We start from the raw sequence: 22060 nt of genomic DNA, 5'->3' as shown, positions 1-22060 counted from the left end.
AGATAACAGGTAATTGCTTTTTTATCACTTGCACGTGGAATTTGAAAGGTAAAAAGGAGGGTGGCTTGAAATCACACTTACACTGTGCAGCCCACAGATCCTCAAGGGCCACTTCTTCTGAGGACCCAGACTCAAGTCTCCTGGATGCACTAATACAATTTAATGAAGAAAACAGCCAAGACCAGACAAAGAAAGGGCCAGTCTGTTCCGTCCAATGGAAGGCCTTTCTATAGCTGATAGCACATGTGGAAAAGAAGTTGTAAACTGTCATCAGGGGTCCCAAGTTAGCCTTTACCTAAGGAGAGATGTTTGGGCAAGAGAGACACTTCCCAGGGAAAAGAGAATGCTGTTGCTTAGCAACCTGGAAAACTCAGCACCAACTCCATGGCTTACTTGGCCCATGAAAAGAGAACATCTCCCACAGGTGGAGCTTCTGATGGTGGTACCCAGAATAAAGAAAGCATCTCCTCAGGTGTCAGCCCTGTGGTACACACGAGCCCAGAGGCCTCTGATTGCAGTGTCACAGGTCATTCTCCTACAAGATTTAGAGCCTCAGACTCCCCATCACTTTCAAGTTTCCCCACAGCATGACTCAATAGATGCCAACTCCTTCCTGTCTTATGATTTGATGTGATTCCGGTCTTTGATTTCCACCCAGCACAGATTGTACTCTTTCATCTGGACTTGATTCCCCAAGCTTTGGCGTATTACTGGAAAAAAATGACATTGATCATGTTTATTGAATGTTGTTGTGGGTTGAATATGTTTCCTCAAAATCCCTAAGTTCAAATACTATCCGCAGCCCCCCATGTGGTGAGGGGACCTTTGAAGTCATAAGTTAAAATGAGGTCTTAGGGCAGGATGGTTCCTAATCTGACTAGCGTATAAGTGAAAAACTGGAGGCAGAAACACACACAAGGAAAATGTCAAGTGGAGATCCAGGCAGATAGGGCTGGAGACGTGGCTCGGTTGGTGGAATGGCTGTCCAGCACAAAGCCCTTAGTTTGATTGCCAGCACTGTATAATCCAGGCATGGTGGTACACACCCATAAACCCAGCACTCAGAAGACAGAGGCCGGGTGATTAGGACATTTGAGCTTATTAAAAGTCATTCTTGCCTAGCTAATGAGTTTGAGGCCAGCCTGGGCTACATAAGTCTCTTCCTCAAAACCCAAATGATACGAGTAGAGATGAGGTGATGTTTCTAGAAGACAAGGAACCCTAAAGATCACTTAGAAACCACCAGAAGCTGGAAGGAGGCCTGACGCAGATTCCTGGACTTTGGAAGGAGCCAGCCTTGCCATCACCCTGATCTCTAATATCTGGAAGGTTCCAAATATGAGTTTGGCTAAGTCCCAGTCCCCTTGCTGTTGTGGCATTTCTGTCCTGGCATCTCCAAGAAGTGTACACTTGGCACCTGTGGGCATAGGTCCTCGTCTTCTTTTCTAATTTAAGTGTTTGACATTTTAGGAAGCTGTGGCTCAGAGACGCAAATAAATGGTTCCAGCTGCTCTAGCCCCCAAGGAAAGGGGTGAAATTTAAACCTAAGAAGCTATATCTGGAAGTCCATACTGGGACCCTCACCTTTGGCCCCTGCTTATTCTAGACTTAAAGAATTTTACCCCCAGAGTAACTAAAGGCAAAGACATCTGCTAACTATGTGGGGGAACCCACAGCCAAAGCATTATGAAATATTTAATACGATGGTGGGAGGCACCGCGCCAGCTGAGCCACAGCCAGGAACTGGTCCTTGCTGATGGGCAAGAGACTCTTTACTACAGAAAGCTGAGCCTGGAGCTAAATTAGCTTTGAAGTTGATTAAACCTCCAGGGTTCCAGGGAGTACAAGCCTGGAGGAGGTCCCTGTAGCCCAGGAACTGAGACAGAACAGTGTACAGGAACCTTTCCACCCTGGTGGCTTGTGGGGGCCCTTGGGAAGTGCTCTTCATATGGGAATACTAAGAAATCCTAATTTAGTTAGGAATAGTGCATTTAGCAGGGAAAACAGACCTGCTGTGAATGGAATCACACATCCTTTCCAGGGTCTTATTCTGCAGTAGAGAGACTGATACTGGTATATGTAGGTGTGTGTGTGTGTGTGTGTGTGTGTGTGTGTGTGTGTGTGTACTATGAAAGGATTTTTAATTGCTCGTGGGAGTCCCTTCAGTCATATTTTATGAAAAAACAAAGATTTCATTCAAAGCAGTCACCTCCAGCTACTGTTCTTATTTAAAATTCAAGGTGATGTGAATAAATGCACATATCTTGCATTTTCATCTCTTCTACGCACACAGGATAAATAGTGTAGAAGTAAATCCACCCCATAACTAGAATACTAACAAAATGTCCAAACATTAAAATCTGAAAAAAATTGAAAATAAAGCAAAATAAATATGGGTTTTTTTTTTTTGGTGACTTCTATGAAATAGATAAAATTTCTAAAAGCAACACATTCTAAAATTCTATGAGTTAATTTTTTTCACCACGAACTTATTAAATATGCTATATGATTTCTGGATTTAGGGGGAAACTCACCACAAACTGTGAGACTCAGTGCAGTAAATCATGAAAAACCAAACAAGATGTAAGAAGCAGGAAGTAAGGCCAAGAGAGCTGGCAGCATAGTGAGATCCGAGAAGGAGAGGTGGACTGGAGAGATGCTCAGCAGCTGAGGGAGCTTGCAGCTCTTTCACAGGACCCTGGTTCAATTCCCAACGCAGGAATCTCACAAAATGCCTATAACTCCAAATCCAGACAATCTGAGGCCCTGTTCTGGCCTCTATGGGCACCTACACATATGTGGGAATATACCCAATATGCATACGTTTTAAAAAAATTAACAAGAGAGTGGGAGCCATTGAGCTAGAGTCAAAGCAACCTACAAAGGGCAATAACTGTGAAGAACAGCAGTAAACAAAAACGCTAGAGACAAAATGCCAGCATATCTGAAAACACGTCTATAACGAAATGTGCACGGCCTATAGTTGAAGTGTGGCAAATGATACCAGAGAAAGGGAAAGAACTGAAATGGGGGAGGTGTGACATGTTCCTGGATGCCAAGAAGACTGATAGGAGTTCATTCTGCCCGGATTAATTTATATAATTCTGGATTTGGTCCATAAATTGATGATCTGACCTGTGAGTGTGGATGGGAAAGAGAACGTATGTGAAGAGTCAGGGTTATTTTAAAGATGAACAGAGAGAGTAGGTGATGGCTACTCCACATACCAAAGCTTACTTCAGAGTGGTACTAAGTAAAACGATGTGGGTCTAACCCAGGAAGAGACAGACAGTTAGGGAAATTCAAAAGAGAGCCTTTTTAAGAATTTAGATTATAAAAGAAAGATCTCAGGTCAGAAAACAGAGCAACATAGGAGATAGTGGTGTGTTTAGGAACAAGATCACGCCATAGTCTAAATTTATTTATTTTTAATTTTCATTTTATGTGTATGTTTTGCCTGCATGTGTGTCTGTGCACCACGTGTGTGCCTAGGGCCTGCAGAGGTCAGAAGAGCACCTCAGACTCCCTGGAAATGGAGTTATAGGTGTTTGTGAGCTGTCGTGTGAGAGCTGGGATTCGAACCTGGGCCCTTACCTAGTGTTCTTAACCACTGAGTCATTTCTCCGGTCCCTTGTCGTCCATTTAAAGCCACACTCACTGTTACATTTTAAATGCTTAACAATAAAAAAGTAAAAATGTGAAAGGAGAATTTGGAATAACAGAAGTGTCTGTTCATCGACTTCTTTGTTTGTCACGCTGGAAACTGATCTCAGGGCCTTGAACATCCATTAAGCTGGTGCTCTGCCTCAGACTCCACCTCAGCTCAGAAGAGCACATAAGCAACACTGGCTGACACTTGAGCCTCGAGAGTTTACAAAAGAATAATAATTGGACTATGAAGTAACGAGCAGGCTATAACAAATGGCATTATATGCAAAATTATAAACTGAGCAAATAGACTGGAGTAAAAATATTAAAATCTGAAGTATAAAAGTACCTCTTACAACTCTATCAGAATTAACACCTTACGGAAGTGAATAAGACCTTCAATAAGATGGTGAATATTGAGAAGATACCCAGAGCTGTTTAACAGTTAGAGAGCTACAAAGCAATAGAGCAACATGACAGAGCAGGGTTTGTATATCAGAACACGTCAAGAGAAAAAGGACAACATACAGGTTGGGAGTATTATGGGTTACTATGCAGAATGAGTAAAGATCTTTCCCACCTCAACAATACAATGGTTAGCAAGCTGACTTAGATACAGGAAGTCAGCTTCTGTACAGCTACTGACAAAGACTTATAACATACATGAAGACCACAGTGAAGCTGGATCTGGTGGTGTATGCACATAATCTGAGAACTGGGGAAGTGGAGGCAGAGGGATCATTGTGAGTTTAAGGGCCAGCCTGAAATACTACAGTATAAAAGCGAACACACACAATGAGACACCACTTTACTCCTGTTGGGCTGTTTACTGAGACAGTGTAGTGAGTGTTGGTAGGATGGGGGATGGGAGCCCTACATATTACAGATGAAATATAAGGTAGTGTGACAGCTTGGAAGCTCCCTAAAGAGTTTAAAGTCTTGAAACACTCACACGAAAGCATGCTTACCAGCACTGTGCACACAGTCCAAAAAGGGGAACCAACCGACATTCTGCAAGTGACGATGGGTAAACAAGCCGCTGTGCCTATGTGCAAGGGAATACCAGTTAAGCACAAAAAAGGAAGGAAGTACTACATGCCACACTGTGTGTGGACCCCAAAAACAGGATACTAGAGACTGCTGCCAAACCCAGTAAGTCGGATGCCCCTTAGACAGGGCACCCAGAATAGGAGAATTCCAGGAGAAGGAGGTGGGCTCATCATTTTCAGGGACTGGCAGATCAGAGATAACTGCTTATGGATGCAAGGCTTTCTTTGGGGGTAGTGAGACTCTTCTGGATCTAGACAGAAGAAGTGGGTGCACAACACTGCACAACAAACTGCTTAATATGATGCTGGGTGACCTGCACCTCAATATGAAAAAGAATGACAAGATGAGTCATCTGTCCTGTATCTTAGTCAACGTGTAGCCTCACACTCTCCATGACCACAGCATGCCGACACACAAGTTTACACGCATAAGTGCAAGCACACATACACAAACACCATGTGCACACTCACACACCACATGCAAGTGTGCACCCACTCAAGCACAGTATGCATACTTATACCACACACGTGCACACATACCACAAGTGTGAACATATATTCAAATTCCCACAAGTACAATAAGCAGACTCTTACCACACATGTATACTTTCACACAAGCACAAGGGTGTACATGTGCCCACTCCATATACACATTCACACAACACACACACACACACACACACACACACACACACCCCTATGAAATCCCAGGTTGAGTTGTGAGCTATTGGCTCAGATGTAAACAGCAGAGCATTGTAGGAGGAAAATTCCACACTGATTATTAAACCCTGAAATGCATGTTCCTGGGGCTAGAGAGATGGCTCAGTGGTTAACAACACTCACTGCTCTTACAGAGGCCTAGGTATGACCCCCAGCTCCCACACGGCAAATCCTAATCACCTACAACCCCAACTTCAGGGTATCTTACCCATCTCTGACCTCTGTAGACATCAGGCACCCTCATGGTGGACATATATACAAGTAGGCAAAACCCATAGACATAAAGTTAAAATAAATCTTTAAAATGTACAAATCCTTGTGACCATCAGCTTCACTTACAAGACATAATTCCAGACAAGACTTGTCTTGAGATCCTTAGTTACATATGCCCAGTAGTGTGTGTGTGTGTGTGTGTGTGTGTGTGTGTGTGTGTGTGTGTGTGTGTGTGTATTTAGTCACAACTGCAGTTTCCCCTCCCTTCTCTCTTCCCAGTCCCCTGTCCCCACCCCCACCTTATTCTGGCCATGTATGATACTGGTTATTTTGAGAGCCCCAAAGGAGAAACAAAATAACCAATTGGTTTCTAATTGCCCTTGAACACTTTTTACACCACCCATAAATTCCACAGACATGATTTGTGCCAACAACCTCACAAGCAATAAAAAACGTACACATATATTAATTTCCGCCGTGATGTGTCATGTGTGTGACTCCACAAAGTGGATTTAAGAAAGTCAAGCCGCTCACATGCTACACTGCTGAGACGTGAACAGGGCTGGTCTTTAACTCCTCCCCACCTTGCCAGCTGACTTCTGACAGATAGCGGAGCATCTCTCCAGCTCTGTTCTATCATCTGAAAAAATGGATTGATTGATGTGCCTGCCTGCGAGGGTTAGTGGGAGAAGCAGCGAGTCCTTTCAGATAAAGAACTTAACACCAGACCTGGCGTGTCTTAAGCACCGACAAATACAGGGCGTTATTAGGTACTCGGCGGCTGACATTTGGAGAGGAAAGGTAGATAATTGAAATTTTCCTGTAATTCAAAGAGAGGAGAGCTGTGTTGCTGTGGGCACGGGTACCAAGGGGCCAAGAGCAAGAGAATGACGGCTCCTCTTTGCCACTACCAGTCTGACCTTACAGAAGCTGGAGATCAGCCCAAGTCATGGGCTCGCCACTAAGATGGGAAGTTAGTATGTTTTCCCCATGGTGGTCAGACTCATCTTTTGCATAGCCCTGCTATCTCCATTAACACCTATGCTTACCTGTTCCCCTGTGTTTGCTCCCTGGAAAATAAACTGTTGGAAAGAAAAAAATCAATTTTCATTAGCAGTGTCATTACTTTCAGCCAAGTACTTTCTCAAATAAAAGTAGAAAGAACAGTCTGAAAACGGGTAGCCACTTGACCTTCCTTGAAGGACTCAGTGTGCTCCTGACTGGAGCTTCCTGGTTGTCACTTTGCGGAGACCATGTGCCAGGATGACAAGAAGACAAGTCACCAGCAAGGAGGTGCCACAGATATGAAAGGCAGGCAGCAGCAGGAGCCATGGCAAACTGGACCAGGCCCGTGAATAGGGGTGGTGCTTCTCAACTCAGCTGACTCAGCTCAATTCAGCAAAAATCCAGCAAAAATTTCACACCTTCTGGTTTTTTTTAAAGAGAAATTCTCTTGGGGTTGGGGAGATTGCACAGTGATTGAGAGAACATTTGCTGCTTTTGCAGAGGACGTGGGTTCTGTTCCCAGCACCTAGATTGTGGCTACCACTGTAATTCCAGGTCCAGGGAAACCAGAACTCAATTCTGACCTCCACAGGTACCAGGCATGCATGTGATACATATACATACATACATACATACATGACACTAACACACATGAAATAATTATAAATCTAAAATAAAATGTTAAATGAAACTCTCAGCCGGCATATTTTGATAAATCTTCCAATTTTTAAGTATTTTCAACAAATCCATAGCAAGTTCAAGAAGTCATCAGGCTCAATTAAAATTTTCTGGCCCTAGAGATGCCCAGAGGTGACTTATGTAATATCTTTGCAGCTTTGAAATGGTGTGTGGCTGTGTGTGTCTTGGGCAAACTATCAGCTGTGACTTTGGATCATACCCAGTCCACTCTGTCCCTACCTCTGATACCTGGACATCCTCCCTACCTCAGCGTGGTCATAGGCACCCCCACCCCCGTCCTTTCATCAGGGTCAACCCTTGAGAACACATCAGCACATCAGAAACATACCACAAGACACATTCTCCAGCCAGGAGGCTCATGCTAGGGGATTGTTTTCCTTTCTGCTAAAACACATAACAGAAAGTGTGACACCCGGAGTCTCTGCTTGGTCAGTGGAGCTCTGGGAAAGATTATCTGAAGGGGAATAAAGAATGATGATGTCAGGGAGGAGGGAACTATAAAGCGACCAGGCAGTGCCAGGACAGCATTGATTTTTCCTGAGGTGAGTGAATAATTGCATAATTCACATTTGAAAGAGTAAGTCTGAAACCCATTCCAGCCCAGTGGCGTGGCGGCCCTGCCTGGCCTATTGATCTCCAGCACGCACCACCAGTGGGGTGGGGACCCACGCACAGCTGGTGATTTTCCCTCTTGGTCAGCACAGATGTGCGGTAAAGGATGCTAACACCAACTTTTAAGGTGGATTTCCTATTCCTGGTGTGGACACAATGGCTTTTTTAAACATGACCATCATTTCTAAAAGAAATAAATGTTGATCTATGGGTACTATGCTTCAAAAAAAATAATAAGGGACACCTTGCCTAGGAGGCTATGCCTAACACTTCACTCCTATGCTGTGTCCCTTGTCTGTAACTGTCTCTCCCCTAATGGCAGATCTCTGTCCCTGAGAAGTCCTGGGAGACATCAAACTGAATTCAGTTGTCCCTCCTGTTGCGAGTGCCAATCTTTGTATCTAATACATCTCAGAATATGAATATGTGAAAAAGAACCGTGCTGGCCATCTACAGTATTCCTTGTCACTGTTTGCCACACAATGCCCTGTATCAACTGTTGGACACACAGGGTATCGCGTACAATGTATCTGGGCCTCAGGCAAGCTCTTCACCTGTGCCTGCTAGAGACTTGAGCATGGGCATCCTCGTAACTGTCAGAGGCCGGGAGAGGCAAGGAAAACCTCCCTTTCACTGCAGCTCAGTGTATCTAATGAGGAGGCCATGATGGGGCCACATTACCCCACTGCTCTTGATCAATAAGTCTCCCATAATCTTAGTTAATTTTTCCTACTACTTCTGTGTTATGTCTTTGAAAAGTGTCTTTGGGACATGAAAACCGGAAGCTTCCCTTTTAAGAGTCACGGAAAAGAAATTTTTATAAATTACTTGTTTATTCTGACCACTTATGCTACAGCTATTTCAAGGCTCATCTCTGTCTATTGCCCAAGATCCCAAGATGGTTGTGAAGTTTGGAGGCAGAGGCTCACACGACATTTAAGGAAAATTCTCACCTTATTTGAATATTGACCTCTCTCCATTTCTCTCATTGGCAAATCCATTCTTTGAAAATATTAAGATTAAGATGTTGGGCTGACCCAACGTCACTCAACACTGGATGCCCCTCCCCCTCCCTCCAGGGTGGACGGCAGGAGCATGGAGTAGTAGCTGCCTTAGGGTGGACTGGTTTCGGGGAGTCTATGGGCGTTGCATAACTGTGAGGTCTGATGGCTGAGAAGAATGGCTGTGTTGCCAGTGTGCCTTGGTTATCTGTCTTGTCCCTGTGACCAAATACCTGGCAAGAAGCAACTTACAGGGAGAAAGGTTTGTTTTGGCTCATGGTTTGGGGGTTCAGCCATCACAGAAAGGACATGATGACAGGAGCAGCTTGTGGCTGTGGATGCAGGTGTGTGAGGCTGCTTCCTCACACCTGGGTAGATAAAACAAAACAAAACAAAACAAAACAAAAAAACAAAAACAAAAAACCACAGAACAGGAAAGGGGGCAAACCTATGAGCGTCAAGGCCTGACATCCTCCAGTTAGAAACCAGCTTCCAAAACTGTGCCACCAGGTGGAGACTTAATGTTCCAAGACATGAGCCTGTACGGGTCATTTCCTATCCAGACCATGCCACACATCTATGCTCATTGGTGAAAACTCACTGGGCTTTCTGTGTTGGGTTCTTGTCCTCTTAAATAAGAAAGCATGTTTCAGTAAAGTGTATTTAACAAATACATCAAAGGAAGAGAAAAATAAGAGACTTAAAAGACATATTTTTAAAGGACCCATTGTTTTGGGCCCCTGGAGATGCAAAGGGATGCTTTTTATTCCCTACAAAATATAATCTATGCATCACACAGATTATATTTCATGTATATGTGTGTGTTATGTGTGCATTATATATTTATATAATGTAGATAATACATAATACAAATATACTATATCACACACACACACACACACACACACACACACACACACACACAGACGCGTGTGTGTGCACATGTGCACGCCAAGCACAAAGAGACTCAAAAATGAAAGAAGAAAGTGGACAAGCTAGAAGACCCATGGAATGGGACAGTGATAATGTCCCTGGTTTTGCCTTTTGTCCCCTGTATCTCAGACCTGGAGCTGTACAAACAGTAGCCTGAAAATGCTGAAGTGTGAAGATTATTTTTAAAGTCCCCCAAAGCCTACTCTCTAGCCCAGTGATCAAAAGGGATTCACACTAACTAGGCAGGAGGCTTTGAAAGGACAAGTACATCTCCACTGCCCTGGAGGATGGCGCTGTCTCCTGCTCATCCTGCTAGTAGCACAGTATAGCAGAAAGCCAGGCTGAGCAGAGAACTAGAGTTTTCACCTGTGTCATCAGTGTGGCCGCCTCAAGCATGAGTGAGAGCACTTCCGCTGTCTCTAAGCATGAATGAGATACCCCTCTCTTCCCCTCTGGAGATTTAAAACTTTCATATGTGCTAGAAGTAACAAGGTCACCACGCTCCAGTGTTGTGGAAATATAAGCTAAAGCAACAAGCTATTTCAGCCAGGGGAGGATCAGAGGATGTCCAATGGGCAGAGATCTGACCACTCCTACGGCCTAGCCATAATAAAGAGCCCTCTTAGGAACAACAGAACCCAAGTCGAAAGCCTGGACTTCTACCTACCCCTGGCAGATATAAGGTTGCACCCCACTTTTTCCAGACAAAAACACTGTATGAAGAAGTCAATTTCAGAAAGGAGGGTTAAATAAGACTTAGCATTTCATACCAAGGTGAAAATACATAGGTTTTTAATTGAAAAAGTCAGTGGTCATTACAAGAACCAACTGCAAACTAAAGGGAAAAAAGACAAACAGTCAGTAAATGCCAGCCATCATGGAAGTGAGAAGAAATACATGGAAATTATCTGAAAAATTTGTTGAAGTCTCCATGATATAAACATTCTGACAATCAATACCAAGCACACTTTAAGTAAATGGGAAAGAGGCTTAGGAAGGAAATAGAGTGTCTTATCAAAGAAACTGAAACAAGAAGAGCAAAAGAAAAATATTAGACTCGAAAGATAAAATAATAAAACCAAAACTCAGAGGAGAGGGAACAGAGGAAGGAGTCAGTAATGAAGAATATAGAACAATTGGAATTATCCAAACTGAACATCAGAAAGAGAAAAAATGTAAAACAAAACAAAACAAAACAAAAACCTTTAACAATGGTTCAAGATCTATGAGATTCTAATAAAATATCCATTACACATAGCAATGTTGATCTAGATGATGGAAAGTTGAGAAAAAATACTTAAAGAAGTAAAGACTGGAAGCACTTCAAATGTTACATGAGACAGAAACCTACAGTATAAAATTTGGGAGGAATCCAATGATAATAAGCAAAAGACAAAACAAAAACCATAACAAAAGCATCATAATTAAACTTCTGAAAGCTAAAGACAAAGAAAGAAAGAAAGAAAGAAAGAAAGAAAGAAAGAAAGAAAGAAAGAAAGAATCTTAAAGGCAGTAGGTGAAATGTGTCTCATCTATGGGAGAAAGGCACTTTTATGTTAGTGAGTTCTGACCAAAGTCCTGGCAGCCACAAGGTAACAAGTTTCCCAACGAAAAGAATTGCCAAATCCAGACTATCAAACTCAATAAAAAATGTCACTCAGAAATTAAAATGACATAAAGGTATTCTTATTATAAGAGAAATAAAGTAAAACTAAAATAATCTGTGACCATCAGACTAGCCCTAAGAGAAAGCCTAGGTAGTAGAAGAGCTGGTGACAGCAAGAACTCAAGAGTGCAGGAAGAGACTGAAGTGTCAGTCTCACTGAAAGCAATGACCCCTTTCTCCTCTTGACGTCTGTGAATTGTATTTGATTAAGAAAGAATAGTAGTGTCATCTGATGAGGTTTAAATGTATATAGAAACATTTAAAGCTAGTATACTATAAACAAGAGGGGGCGTAAAATGGTGGCATCAGTATGAATATACTGACACCTAGGATAATCATAAAGCTGTATAAAGTAAGTCAAGAACACTTAGGTATAGTGGTGTTGTTTTAAAATGTTCAAGTAATTGACTTGAATGAAAAAAAATTAAAAATAGGATTAGCAAAGATGACTCGGTGGTTAAGAGTGCTTGCTGCCATTCCAAGGACTTCAGTGTGGTCCCCGACACACATGTCAGGTGTCTCAAAACTACTTGTAACTCCAACTATAGGATATACTATAGTTTTGGCCTCCTCAGGCACATATGCTCACATGTCTGTACTCCCCCAACATCACACACACACACACACACACACATACACACACACAAACATACACACACACACAAACATACATACACACACACACACACACACACACAAACATACACACACACACAAACATACACACACACACACAAACATACACACACACACACACACACATACACACACAAACATACACATATTTCAAAATAAAATAAATAAAAAGCAGAGAGGACAGAAAAGATACTTAATTTAAGCCCTTATAGATGAATGATTATATTCAATATAAATAGCCTAAATGCACAAATTAAAAGTTAGATTTTGGCGGAATGTATTATAAAGGGTGATCCAACTATTGCAGCCTATAAAAAAACTTATTTCGATTTTAAAAACTGCTGATATTTTGAAGAGCAGGTATTTTGAATATAGCGGCGACACTGACAAGCTTCTGAAAATAGGGAAGAAAAAGAAGCAAGAGTATAAAAATCAACAACAAGGTGTTGTGTGCTCACAGACCCAACAAATGTTAGAACCACATTTCTACAAGCATGCAGCATACCTTTCCATCCAACAAATGCCAAAAGACAACTAGAGAATATCAGAAGCAAATCGTATCACCACCACTCACTCAATGTCAATTACATAATTGGATACACCTGTATATTCAAGGAAATTTTAAAGTTCATAATTTAAAACTGTTTTAAACAAATATCTCCATGCCTAGTGATCTCACTGAAAAACTCTACTAAACATAAAAAAAACCCCTTAAACCAATTCTACATAATTCCATCAAAATGGTAGAACATACCTCTCCCCATTTTCTTAATATACTATCACTACCCTAAAACACCCAAACCAAAAGATACATAAGTCAGAACGCTACATCTCCATCTCTGATGAGTACAGCAAAATGTGTCTTCAGAAATTGCTAGCAAATGGAATTCAGTAATATGTTAAAAATACATTTGTGACCAAGCTGGGCTTATAAAAGAAACACAGGCTATAGGCCCATATTAAAAACTCAGTGTAACCTACTATAGTTAAGGCTAAAAATAATCTCATTATCCAATCATTAGAGAGAAAGACTATTCCACAAATTAAACGTCCCCCTTGCAAAAAACAAAAACAAACAAACAAAACAAAACAAAACAAACAACAACAAAAAAACCCGCTTCTATCAGAAAAATATACAAAATGCTTAAAACAACCTATGAGTAACATTATGCATAATGAAAGACTGAACGTTTCCTGATTAGGAATAAACACCATCCTTATTCAAGACAATGTGGGAATTTCTTACCAATGTGATAGGGCAAGAAAACCAAAGGGATGAGGTGTGACTTGGTGATGGGATGACGGTGTGACTTGGTGATGGGATGACGGTGTGACTTGACTTGGTGATGGGATGACGGTGTGACTTGGTGATGGGATGACGGTGTGACTTGGTGATGGGATGCGTACACATAAGTCCTTGTTTTGATCCCCAGCACAGGAAGGGAGGAAGAGGTCGAGGAAGAAGAGATCCCTACCTTAGGATGTCATGACTTCCCATGGGCTCACAAAGTATTTCCCAGAACTAATGAGTGAATTCAATAATGCTGTAAGATAAAAATAAGCATACAAAAACTAATTCTATTTTTATATATTGGAAAGAACTCAAGGCCAAAATATATTCAATAGCATTTACAGTTGCTCAAAAGAATGTAGCACTTAAATCTTATGAAACACATAAAGTATGTGTGGTTGAAAATTATACTCCTAGATACTTTTGTCATAGGCATAAAGACCCAAGTGCACAAAAGGCCTACGTCTGAGTGTTTACAGCACCTTAATTTGCAATGGCAGAAAGCTTGAAGCATCCCAGATGTCCTGCAATGTGTTGGCAGACAAACCGTGGTGGATCCAATAGTGGAACCCACCTTGCAATAAAACAAGAAGTCGCTACACCACAACCCAGATGAATTCCTGAAGAATGCTGCTGGGGGTAGAAGCTACTCCCAGGGCTATGGGCTCTATGATTTCACCCTCCTAACATTCTTAACATGGAAAAGAGAGGTGCTCACGTAAGGTTGGGAGCATAGGAACAAGAGGAGGGGGTCTACATTGCATGAGTTTATAAGGTCAGTAGGGGGCACTATTTTTTATCAGAATATTCTGCCCTGACTATATCCATGCTCATATGCAGGTTATGAAACTGCTCTGTCTCTTTGTAAGATGCTATGTTTGTGGCAGGGGTATGGGGGATAAATAGTACACGGGATCTTTGCCTATCAGTTCTTAAAACTTCTTGTGAGCCTACGCTGGTCTTAAATGTTTAAACATTTTAATTAAAACAAGTTCCAGTGCCACTGCTACCCTTCAACCTGAAGTAATGTGCCTTTCCTCTGTTCTTTCTCCTCAGGGTATCAGGTTGAGATAGGAAAACGGAAGACAAGTCATCCTTAGAACCAGGTGGTTTGGGACCTAAGTCTCTGCTCTTTATATACCGCATGTAAAATGTAGAGTATGCCATTATCCCTAGCAAAAGAGGAATAATTAAATCTCCTTCAAAAAATCACCCCAAGGTCAGAGAGAATGTTTGTAGAGCATGCATTGGGGCCTGAAGATTAACAAATGCTTAGTAACGAGCAATGCAAGCCACCTCCATGTGGATTCTGCCCACCTCTCTGGGTACCATGGATGATGACATTAAGCATTAGAAGTTTCCTGAGCAATGTTCTAGGCTCTATTTACCCGCTTTTCCTCTAAGACAATCTTTCACAAGCTAGCTGTCTCAGAAATGTGCCCTGGAACAGAATTCATAGTATAAAGTACTATATGGGGAAGATGCGGACAACGACACATTTTCAGGCAAAAAAAAAAAAGAATTAATAAATATAATGAAAATGACATTGTTAGATGAAATCTGCTGTATCCCAGCAAACCAAAAAGAAACAAAACAAAACAAAACAAAAAACATAAGATTCTGGGCACAGCACAATTACTCTAAGTCCTTGTCTGAAGCTCTCAACTGCAGCTGTAGTCATTTTATATAATATCTCAAAAAGAGGGGGCACACTAGGGAGCAGTTCACATGATATCCTAACTTCCTTTCTGTTGCTGTGAAAAAAAATACCCTGATGAAAATAAGCTTAGGGGAAAAAATGGTTTATTTGCCTTACAATTCTAGATTAGAGTCCACTGTTGCAGGGAAGTCAAGGCAGCTAGTCACAGGTACAGTCAGGAGCAGAGAGAGAGAGTAAACACATGCAAGCTCAGTGTTCAGCTAGTTTCTCTGCTTTTACACAGTCGAGGCCTCCCAAACCATGGCATGGTGATGCTTGCATCCAGTCTGGTTCTGCCCACACAAAGTAATTCAATCAAGACCATCCCCGAAGACAGGCTCGATCAGGCCAACCTGTCTAGGCAACACTTCACTGAGACTCATTTTCCCAGTGATTCCCATGGAGGGTAAATCTGAAACTTAAAATGAACCATCATACAGGAATAAGTCCAGAACTGGCTTCCTTATTACTAAGGAGAGCCACGTGGTCTTGCTGCATTTGAGCTTGAAAGGGTCTGCAGAGCAGCCATGACAGCTACATGTCCATGTGTTGATGGTAGCAATGCTGAGGTAAGAGTTTCCAAGGCACTGCCAGATGCTCCCTTTTGCCTTCCAATCTGGACTTAGAGAAGAATTTTTTTACTAGAAGTAGTTAAAGGTCTAGAAGGCTCCCTATGGCTAGAGTAAAGAAGAACCAAGATGCCCCTTGGTAGTGGGCCATTTGGGGTGAGGGAAATGGGTCATTAAAGTTGATTGATTTTTTTGTTCTTGAGATTATAATTACAACATTTCTCCCTTCACTTCTCTTCCCCAAACCTTCCTATATATTCCTTCCTGGTCTCCTTTTGATTTGTGGCCTCTTTTTTCACTGTTATTGCACATACGTACATAGGTAGATGATTGATGATAGACAGATGATAGATAGATAGATAGATAGATAGATAGATAGATAGATAATAGATAGATAAATATTCCTAAATAGAACTTGTCCAGTTTATATAACATTACTTGCCTGTGTAGTTTCAGGTCAACTTGCTTGGAAGAACTCTTAAATATGTCCCTTCGTCCATGAGGCCCTTGACAGCAAGGGTCTCCACCTCTTTAACACACTATTATTTTTCCAGTACCTAGAAACAGACAGCTGATGTTCAAATATTCATTAGATTTGTGGGGAGTTTTTATCTTTCCTCAAATTCTCAGGGTAACTGGGTGCAGCAATAATAGGATCCATATGTGACTCTTTCCTCTATAATGGTCCAGCATCTCCTTATGACCACCACATCTGAGCAAACACTGTATCTTCCTGGCAGCAGAGGAGCACTTGGGAAGTGGTCCTCATCCCAGTGCCTGTCTGCCGAGGTGGAGCCCAACTACACCTGCTAAGCTGTTAAACCCAGTGATGGCTGTTCTTCAGGGTACATATTGAGCAATGATCTTAAAAAAAAAAAAAAAGCTAGGTGAGAGGGAAAAGATGGAGGAAGGAAAGAGAGACATAGATGATAGATGGATAGATAGATAGATAGATGAAAGAGGAGGGGGGTAGGGAGAGGGAGAGGGAGGGGAAGGGAGGGAAGGAGTGGGTCTGGTGTGATCTGAGGCCAGAGTGAGCCTAGGCTGCAAACCACGGATGGTACGACACCCTTTGAAAAGGCAATGCCATCCCAATGCCCTGCAGGCTGAAGATGTTTCCTATTAGCCTCTTCCTCTCTGTTGGTCACAAAACTTACAGGTCGGCAAGAAGTGTAGCAGCAGTGTGTCTCAACAGAGACTAGGGATGGAGGAGGAAGACTTGAAGTCCTGCCACACCAGCAGGACACGTTACTCAGCCTCTAAGCCTGTTTTCATGTGAGTATAATGGAGAAAAACTCAGTATCTATATTTAAGTTAAGTTAATTTATTCGTTCATTCGTTCATTTCTTTTCAGGGGGCACACAGGTGCCATGGTGTACATGTGGAAGTCAGAGGTCAACTTTCAGGAGTCAGTTCTCTCCTTCTACCCGTGTGACCCAGGGATTGAACTTGAGTCATCATACTTGGCAGCAAATGCCTTTACCCAATGAAACTTGCCAGTCCCACTTTTTAAGTTATTGTGAGAATTAAATAACAGAAAACACATAAGACACTTAGCATACCATCACAGAGCAGTGGGTAGAAGCAGATATCTTCAATCAATTGTTGTGGGTCAAATGGACATCTACCTGGGAGGTGGGAAGACACCTTGACCCTGCCTCACATCGTCAACATGAATCAATTCCAGAAATGTGATAGGCCCGCAGAAGAAAGGTCAGACACTAATACTCCAGAAGAAAGCAAAAGAGAATATTGCCATCGCTTTGGGGGCAGCTATAGATCTCTTTTAAAGAATACAAAAGAAAGCATAAGCTTTAAAAGATAAATTGGACTTCAGAAAAAATCAAAACCATATTCATCAAAAGGCACCATTAAGAAAGGAAAATTCAAGCCATAGGTGGGGAAAGGGTATCCACAATCCATATATCTCTAGCTGTGAATATCTTAAGAATGCCTGCAGATAAATAAGCAAAGGACAGAATGCTTTTAAAGCCTGGCTAAAAAGTTTCAGAGAGATATCTAGCAAGCCGAGTAACAGATGCTGAGCACTGCCGGTTTCCTGTGTAACTAGAGCAAAGAAACAGAGCAGAAGAACTCAGGTTAAAGTATTGGACAGTGTCCAGTTTTAGAGAGGACACGAGAGCTGCTCCAGCTCTTGAGGCTGCAACTGAGAAGGTAAGCGCGAGGCAGCCACTTTGAGAAGTAGCCAGACCTTGTCCATCCCTGCCCCATGCCTGCTCTAGGATCAGCCATCCACTTCCAGGCATGGATCCAAGAAAAGTGGATTAACATGTCTGTAGAAGATGCACTCAGGACTGCTTGTGGCAGCTTTCTTCAACACATCCAAACTGTGAAAATAAGCCAAATACTAACCAACAATAGAACAGAGAAATATCAAAAAGAGATAGACAGACAGCAGCAGCAGATGATGATGATGATGATGATGATGAAGACAGACAGACAGACAGATAGATGATAGGTAGATAGATGGAGAAGAATTAGATGCAGATATAGACTCACGCAGTAGAATATTATACCTCATGAACAAGAATATTAGAACATAGATCCACACTAGGATAAGGTTAAACCTTGGACATTGTGTAAAGCAAATTCTGATGCCAGAGCACATGTTACATTATTTTGGCTCTATCAAAGAACAGGGGCACCTTGCTAATAAGGGGACAGGAAAGAACATAAAGGGTCTGAGATCACTGCATATTTACTCTTAGTTTGGTGGCTGCTATGGGGTGTGCACATGTGTGTATACACATTTGTATTTGCAGCATGCACACTGCAATGACTCATTAGACATAAGAGTCTATGCAAAACATGCAGTGATCACAGAAGAAAGCTAGCGATCTATTGTTCCTGTTAATGTTCTCTTCACAATGATGGATTCCTCTTCCATCACATTCCCCACTACCAATTTCCCCCAATAATGCTCCAGAGACAACACAATACTCTTTAAGTTAAAAATAACTTCCTCTTTCCCTTTTTGTGTCAGAAAGTGTCTATGAAAGCCAAAGACACTTTTGCTCCAAATGACTTTCCCACTGATGGAACCTGGGCTAGATATTCCACAGAATGTGTGGCACAGGCAAACCAGCATCAAACTGGGTGGCAGAAAGGCATGAGAGTGGCAGGTAATCAGGAGACAACATAGGCACCCGGCTCCCTCAGGGAAGGCAATCTGAATGTGACGCACACAAAGGGAGCTGCTTCTCCGGAGATGTGCCGTGTGTGTATTGCAGGAAGAATTTTACCTTGGAACAAGAGGGCTGGGGCAGTGGACGAGTTGGCCTCCACCCGACTCCTCTGTGTGCTTCATCTCCCGCTAAATCGCAATCTGACTTCAGGTTCACTTTGCTTGTTTATAGAAGGAATGGATGTGCTTGGGAAGGTTTAGGATGAGCAGGGATGGTAACTGTAACACCGAGTGTAGTGGCATCTGAGCACCAAATCCAGAATAGAAAATGAACTAGGAAGCTAGGCACAGTGACATACACTGTAATTCCAGCATTCAGGAGGCCGAGAGAATAGGATTTTCATGAGTTCAAGGCCAATCTGGGCCATGGAGTGAGACCGTCTCCAAAATGCAAAATGCCAGAAAGAAAGGAAGGAAGGAAGAAAGAAAGAAAGGAAGGAAGAAAAGAAAGAAAGAAATAGGAGCGAAGAGGGAGGGAGGAGAAAGAAGTGGGGACCTGGGAGAACCGACTTAGCAATCCTTTCATATGTGGTTTAAAATGAAGCTGATAGAAGGCAGCAGGATCGCTAGCCCAGTGGGTAAAAGCACTTGCTGCCAAGACTGAGGACCTGAGTTCGAGCCCCAAGGCCCTGGGATTTACATGATAGGAGAAAAACAACTCCTATGAGTTGTCCTCTGACCTCCAAATATGTACACACACACACACACACACACACACACACACACACACACACACACACACACACACACCAATTTAAAGGGAGGAGGATGGGTGAGCAGGAGTAACAGCCAGCTGAGATTCCACAAAGGGAACCATTGTGCGATGCCATCTACTCCCGTCAAGTTCAAAATAGAGCCCAGACGGTTCCTCCCCATGGTTATCAAACCTGGACATTCGTGGGCGCTTTCCTAGCGGCAAACTCAAGAAATGATCCTTGAAATTATATTACCAAGAGAAATTTTCCTTCATTGCTTATTTTGATATAATTTCAATAAATGTATAGAATGTGAAATTATTTCCTCATTTCATCCCAGTTCTGAAAATGAAATTCAATTTATGAGCCAGTCTGTGGAACTCCAGCCGAGCACAGCCACACCGCTCCAGCAGCCTATTGCTAGCGTGAGGACCAGGCTTGTGTGAGAGGGAACAAATAACCCTTTAGGGGTGGGATGTTCTTCAAGTTCATTCCCAGAGGGTTGGAGCATGATTTTCAGTCCTTAATGTCACCTCTGTCTATTCCTTTGAGGTCTAAAAAGAAGGAGGTGGGAGGATGAAAGCCCAACAGTAACTCTATGTGTCCTGCTGTGACCCTAAATAACCCAAGGGGGACCCACACCCTTGAGCCCAAGTGGCAGGCAGTACTGTTACATCTGGGGGCATCTCTGAGGGCTCTGCACAGAGGAAGAGGCTACTTCCAGGAGATATGTTCAAGTAATAGCCTCAGGTGATGAAATTGTTACGACATTGTTGAAAATCAGCTGGACTTGGTGATGAAGGCCTATAACCCCAGCAACCCAGGAGGCTGCGGCAGGCCCACAGAGTGAATTCAAGGCTACCCTGGGCGACTTAGCAAGATTCTGTCTCGTAATAAAGAGCAAAAGGGAGTGCTAGTGGTGAAAGGCTTGCCTGGCATGCAGGGGTCCCTAGGGATATCCAGTGCAAAAGAAGATGAAATCATGCAGGATTTAAGACATGTGAGAGTATGATGCATATGGAAGTATACAGACACTTCACCTGGCCTGGGCAAAAGATGTTACCGAAATATAAACACCTGATCCTTTCCCTAGGTATATCCTCCCCTGAGAGAACCCTACCCAGAGTTCATGTTTACGATCCCATGGCCCTACCATGTGCACAGCTCTTAGAGATAGCAGGCATCGCCTAGCCTGTTACTCTATCGCATCCTGTTAGGCCTCCCTTTTGATGCTCTGGTGTTTTGAGATTCATCCAGGATAACGCTTGGAGCTTCAGTCAATTCCTTTTCACTGCTCGGCACGTCTCTTTCTGTTTCTCTTCCTCTTCTTCTCCTTCCTTCTCCTCTTCCTTCTCCTCCCCTCCTCTCTTCCTGTGTGTGTCTCTGTCTCTGTCTCCGTCTCTTTCTCTCTCTCCTCTCTCTCTCTCTCTCTCTCTCTCTCTCTCTCTCTCTCTCTCTCGTTCCAAATTGTCTATAAAAGGCAGGTGCTTGGGATGGGGCTGGTAGGATAAAGGTCCTTGCAAGTGCTCCCGATAAGTTGAATGTTGAATTCAGTCCTCAGGCCACATATGGCAGAAGGATAGAATCCACTCCTGAGAGTTATCCCCTGACCTTCCAACATAAATACATACATCCATAGGTTTTTCTTTTTAAAGAGACTTGGGAGGAACCAGGGCTGTAGCTCAGTAGTAGCATCTTGCCTAGTGCACACAGATCCTAGTTCAATCCCCAGCACCACAAAAACAAAACAAAATAAAACAAAAATACAGCCAGGTATTCTGGCTCATCCTTGTAATCATAGCCCTCAGGAGGCTGAGGCAGAAGAGTCGTGAGTCCAAGGTCAGCCTGAGGTATACAGCAAGTCCCTGTGTCAAGAAACAAAGAATCCCAGGCTCTGTCCTCTCTATATATGCGTGTCAGCTTAAGAGGTCACATAGGTAGCCCCTCTCAGCTGTCCCCAGGCGGCTGGCATCCCTCCTCACTTGTGCTAACATCAGATGTCCACCCTCCTCATCTTCCTTATAGGAATGCACCTACTAGCTGCCTTCTCGCCTTCCCATGGCTCTATTCCATCTAGACATTCATACTAACTACAAATACCCCAAGCCTGGCTGCTGTCACCTCACATGTGTATTGCCTACCCTTCCAGCTCCATACTGGAAAGACAACACCAACCTCCAGCCTCAGTGGGTGAGCATCTTTCTGAGCCAGAAACTTGAACCCTATCAGCTCCCTCTCCCTCCCTTAAAAGTCCTGCTGTGGCTCTCACTGTCTTCAAGATGAAATCCGACCCCCAACGTGTGTCATATAAGACATCTTGTGATCCTATCTCTACCTACTTGGGCAGGTGCATCCCTTGAGACTTTCCCCCTCCCCCACAGAGCTGTAAAACCCTGCAGCTTGGCTGCATGCCACGCCC

General features: G+C 42.9%; 1 protein-coding gene across 4 annotated transcripts in view; it reads right to left on the bottom strand.

The window, feature by feature from the left end:
• The window catches only part of LOC311580043 ((E2-independent) E3 ubiquitin-conjugating enzyme FATS), a 240395-nt gene that overhangs the window by 111264 nt on the left and 107071 nt on the right, over positions 1 to 22060 (bottom strand). For 2 of the 4 annotated variants that reach the window (XM_084751211.1, XM_084751212.1), the window contains exon 2: positions 13658 to 13726. The exons of the other annotated variants lie outside the window; for them this stretch is intronic. The gene's annotated coding sequence lies outside the window, so the exon portion shown is untranslated. The remainder of the gene's footprint in view (positions 1 to 13657; positions 13727 to 22060) is intronic. 4 annotated transcript variants of the gene reach the window in all.

Source organism: Acomys minous (genome assembly GCF_964271855.1).
Source record: "Acomys minous genome assembly, chromosome: 2".
In the NCBI taxonomy this organism is placed as follows: domain Eukaryota; kingdom Metazoa; phylum Chordata; class Mammalia; order Rodentia; family Muridae; genus Acomys; species Acomys minous.
This window is presented reverse-complemented; position numbering and strand designations above follow the sequence as displayed.